General features: G+C 37.4%; 1 pseudogene; it reads left to right on the top strand.

The window, feature by feature from the left end:
• Window positions 1-322: 322 nt before the first annotated feature.
• On the top strand, window positions 323-4788 carry LOC128105366 (tripartite motif-containing protein 43-like; annotated as a pseudogene).
• The last annotated feature ends 496 nt before the right edge of the window (window positions 4789-5284 follow it).

The following is a 5284-nucleotide window of genomic DNA, read 5'->3' as shown; positions in this document are numbered from 1 at the left end:
ACAGTGTATGTATTTTTTTTTCATAAGCACTGGGGATCCTGTTGCAGTCCATGAACCAAAGTACTAATTTGGATGGAGTCTCCAAAGAAGATGCAGGTGGTAGGGCTCAGAAGTCCATCAGATCAATGTGTACTTCTGTTAAGAGGGGTAAAACAGGAAAGAACACAAACTGAAATTCTATACTTATCTTGATTTTTAGTCACCAAAAAATGAAGTCTGTTTTGCAATACACAGATTGAATCACAACTTGAAGGAAATTTTGTGCAGTGTCTAGCTTCTCTGGGTCCATTAATAGCAGTTCTTCTTTTCTTATTTCAGAGGAATGGAGACAGACATTTCACAAGCCTTCCAGAAAGAACTCACCTGCTTCATCTGCATGAGCTGCCTGACAGACCCAGTCACCATAAGCTGTGGCCACAGCTTCTGTCGAGCTTGCCTCCACCTTTCCTGGGAAGACATCCAACTTCCTGTCCCATGCCCTATGTGTAGGGAACCATCTTAGAAGGACTTGAGAACCAACATTGTTCTGAAGAAACTGGTGTCCATTACCAGACAAACCAGCCTCACGAAGGACCTGAGATCTGAGGAGCATAAGTGTACGACGCACAAAGAGACAAAGAGGATCTTCTGTACTGAGAATAGGATCTTCCTCTGTCAACTCTGCTCAAACTCCCATGAGCACAGAGGACACAGACACTGTCCCATTGAAGCAGCTGCTGAGGATCAAATGGTAAGTGATGCTTCTGAGAGAACTTGCAAGCTGGAGAGAGTTAGGCTTAGGAAACCACAGGAAGATGCTGGTCTCATTATGACAAAGCCACTGTTTTCAGAATGGTGGCACTTTATTAACATCTAATGAAGAAAAGTTTTGACTGTAAGTTTAAGCATCCTTTGGGAGACCCAAGCATGAAAAGATCATTTATATTTTATGATACATTATGCCCAGGTCACTGGAAACTGCAATACTAAATTCATATCTTTTAAAAGTGTTTATAGACTGGAGACTAAATTAGAAATTGTACATTGGACTCAGCTAGAGAGAAGCATCTGTGAATCACAGTCTTATGCAAATTACCCAGACATTTGCAATAATTATTAATCACTATACCTGAAAAAAGGGATATGCTATATTTTCTATTTCTATATTCTGAAATCTAAAATTCATTGCTACCAAAAGTAAGAAAAGAAAGAATATTGTGATCCTTCTATTCCTACTAAAGTAATTGTATTTATTGTTCAAGATCTGTCCATCAGTACTATTTATCAAAAGTTGATATTTATTGTTTTTTTACAGGAAAGACTTGTAAAGCAAATGGCATCTTTATGGGAGAAGATCCAAGAAAATCAAGAGAATTTAGAGGCAGAGAACAGAATGACAACTCTGTGGATTGTGAGTATGAGAACCATGCTTAAAATCTGGTCTAAGCAGATATTTTTCAAAATTTGTCATTCAAGATTTGAATATAAGGCATGGGATATGATGCTACCTCTAATTGCTGGCCTCTAATTCTGTGTGTATAATATATCTCTGCTCATGGAAAGAATGGTCTGGCTGTGGGAGAAGAGTCTGGGAATAATGAGTGAATTGCTGACAGTTCAGGACACTGCATTAGACTACACTATGAATTCTAATTATTGCATGCAGTTTCATACCTTTGTGAACTTATGAATCATCAATCAATACTTTTTCTTCAGGCACCTCTGCATCTTTAATATAGGTGAAAATGCTTAGTGTCTGTTTGCCTGTGTAATTAATAAAGAAGAAATAAATGAAACCAAGGAATTTACATTTTCTGAAATGTGGAGACAGTCAATCAGAGTCTATGTAGCAGAGTTCTAGAAGTCATTTGTGAAATGTAAGAATAGGAAGACTCAATGGAGGAGGTCAAAACCTCTTTGCGAATATGATAGAGAACGTCCTTTTTGTACAGAACTACCTGACTCTGCAGGAACAAATGATCAGGACAGAGTATACAAAACTGCACCCACTCCTCTGTGAAGAGGAAGTGCAACACATCGAGTCTATGAGAAATGAAGGCCAATGTGTTTTAGAGAAACTCAGGACAAGTGAAGCCATCATGATCCAAAAGAGCAAAGAAATAAGAGAAATGTACCAGGAGCTAATGGCAATGTCCCAGGAGCCATATGTGGTTCTCCTGCAAGTGAGTATGGAGGAGTGCAGGAAGAGGTTTTATTGACTTAGGCCCACATTGGTGATTGTTATACTAAGATAGCTTTCAATATTTCCTGTATTTATGGTATGGTCATTTTCTTTTCAGAAATATTTAATTTCAGTGGTTGCTGTTTTCAATAATCTCTTTTTACCTCTTTGTGGATATTGTGCACAATTTTAAGGAAAACTATTACCTAATTTCTTCTGTTTCAAATCTGTGTTATGGAGAGTTCTTAAGAGTTTGGGACTTTGAGACAGGGTCCTATTCTTTGGTGCAGAGGGTGTAGATGTAGTGTTGATGGACTCCAACTCACAGTAATCTTCTGACCTCTAATCCTGCACTTATGGAATTACAGGTGTGAAGCACCATGCAGGATTGAGATCATCCTTTTGAAGTGTTCATAGTAAAAGCATCCCTCTGGTTTTTAGAAAAGCTCAGGGAAAGTTACCTTTGCAAACATTTGGGGGTTCAAAAGCAATGTATAGTCAATACCCATGTCCTTCTCAAATTTTACTCTCCAGTCTGATTTCATCAAGAATTCAAATTCTGCTAATCTACTTGGTTGGCATCATCTTGAGACATAAAAATTTTCAGGGTAGATTGGTGCAATGGTGACTGACATTTTTATTAGCTTTATAAACAAACATTGTATGCCATTGCTTCAGAAATCTAAGGTTTTCTTTTTTGTTTGCAGGATTTGGATGACATGTTCAGAGGGTGAGTTTAGCCATCAGTGTATGCCAGTATACCATCAAATATGCTATAAAAATGACCAAGCTGCCTTAGCAAAGTGCAGATACACATCATATAAAAAATACTCAATTGTTTGTGTATTATGTGTTTGGGATTCTTCTCATGGATATGATTTCTGTACTCTTGTACCAGGAAGTGCCTTTACTTAGTACATATTATTGAAGGAGTGTATGTAATGAGGCCTGATGCTAAAATTTCTAGTTTAAAAACCTAAACATGGAGGACTACAGGCTCTATTTTCCTGGTAGTAAATACAGGGTCAGGAACCACTGAGAAAGGAGGTATCAGGAAGGGCTTCAGAAAGGGCATCAAGGAGTAAATTATCTTGTCTTTTGATCATGGGGGTCACAATGATATCAGAGAATGCTTATTCTGAAACATGTTCAGATAACTGTTTGTTACTTTTAAAATTGATTTGTTATAGTTGAGTGTGTGTGTGTGTGTGTGTGTGTGTGTGTGTAAATATGTGTGCATGTTCATGCACATGTGCCATTGTACATGTGTGCAGGTCAGAGGATAACTTTCAGGGGACAATCCTCTCCTTCTATCATCAGTTTCATGGATTGAACTCAAGATGTCAGGCTTATGTTTCACGGGATTTATCCCGTGAGCCATTTGGCTGAACTTGGAATGAAGTTATTCCTAATCACGGTGTGATATCTTTAGCACCACACAGATCAATATTTTCTTTTCCTTGAAGGAGTGAGTCAATGCAGCTGAGCATGCCCCCATCTATGAAAACTCACTGCCCTACCTATCACTGGACTGACTGAAAGTTACAAGCAGTTCCAGGGTGAGTGTCTCCAGGGATAAAATGACCAGAGGTATCTCTCAATAATGTGATAACCTTTGCAAACACCAATATTTTAACTTTCCAGAAACATGTCTTGGTAAGTCACATTGTAATCATATTTAATTACATGATCATCTTACAAATAAACAAACATAAATGAATACCAATATCATGTTTTACGTGATAGTGGCTGAAAAGAGAGTATCAGTAGTTCACTGAGACATGAGGAATGATAAATTAATTCAGGAGAGTCTTATTCAAATTAAGTGTAACCAGTGATGGATATATTTCAATATTTTCCTTTAAATTCTTTAGCAATTAATTTCTTATATTGGATTTTACTCCATAGATTAAAAAAGAATCTCTCGTCTGTAGCATCTAAAATGTTCAAAAATACTCTTCAGCATGCTACCATTCTGTTTCTTGTGGAAATACTTGACTTGGATGTATCTGAGCCACATTTAACCTCAAGTCTTTAGTCTTCTCTTTTTAAAAACCAAGAAGATTCTGGGAACTTCACTCACTTGAGAAATGTAAATGGTCATTTTAACTAAAATATTGACTCTTCCCACAGCTCACATTATCTTTGAAAATGTAACCATACTTCATTCCAAGATGAACATATTTAATGTCATGAGAAGATTCAGCTTCAGACTTCACCATAAGGACACACCTGCAGATTCTGCTGGATTTTATTTTGTTTCCTGGGGATCACAGAGCTTCATCTCAGGGAAATATTATTGGGAGATTGATTTGAAGGACTCTTGTGAGTGGGCTGTGGGAGTCTGTAAGGATTCCTGGTTAAGCAGTAGAAACCAAATGATTGAATCTGAGGGTGCATTTCTTCTTGTGTGTGTGAAGGAGGGTAATCATTACAGTCTCCTCACCACATGCCCAGTATACCGGCACTACATAGAGAAGCCATTGGGCCAGGTTGGTGTGCTTCTTGATTGTGAGGATGGTAGTTTAAGCTTCCTGAATGTTACCAAGAGTTCCCTCATATACAGGTATCCTCCTGGCACCTTCAATTACCCTGTGAGGCCTTGCATATCCAGTGGCTACGCATGATCACAGGAAGGTGTATTCCAGTACTTCATTGTTTTAAAGTTTTTACTCTGTAATGTTACATTCTTCACTGCTATTAAATATTACAATACTATTAAATGTAAAAGATGGTTGACTGTTTTCTTTCATCTGTTGTTTACATACTCCACAAAGAACACTTCCTTTCAAAGTGTTTTTTTCCCCCAAGTGTTTTTTTTTTCTTATTTATTAGTTGTTTTTGCAAACTTGTCAGAATTACTTACTAGGAGTAAGTGCTAGAGCCCTATTTAAGTATGCTCAGGACCATCAAAAGAACTCTAACACAATAAAATATTATATAGCTGTATATGTGTATACACATATACATACATGTTTACATGCCACTATATAACATTTTCTTCCTTATTGGTGTCTAGTAGGAGCACAGATGTGCTGAATATTTTTATTTTCACTTTGAAACAGGCTACAGTCATCTGAGGAAAGAGAACCCCGTTTCAGAAAATGCCTGTATTACATGGGT

The sequence above is a fragment of the Peromyscus californicus genome, unplaced genomic scaffold, assembly GCF_007827085.1.
Source record: "Peromyscus californicus insignis strain IS unplaced genomic scaffold, ASM782708v3 Scaffold_11__1_contigs__length_118956290, whole genome shotgun sequence".
In the NCBI taxonomy this organism is placed as follows: Eukaryota; Metazoa; Chordata; class Mammalia; order Rodentia; family Cricetidae; genus Peromyscus; species Peromyscus californicus.
Note: the sequence above shows the minus strand (reverse complement) of the source record. Positions and strands in the feature narration are given on the sequence as shown.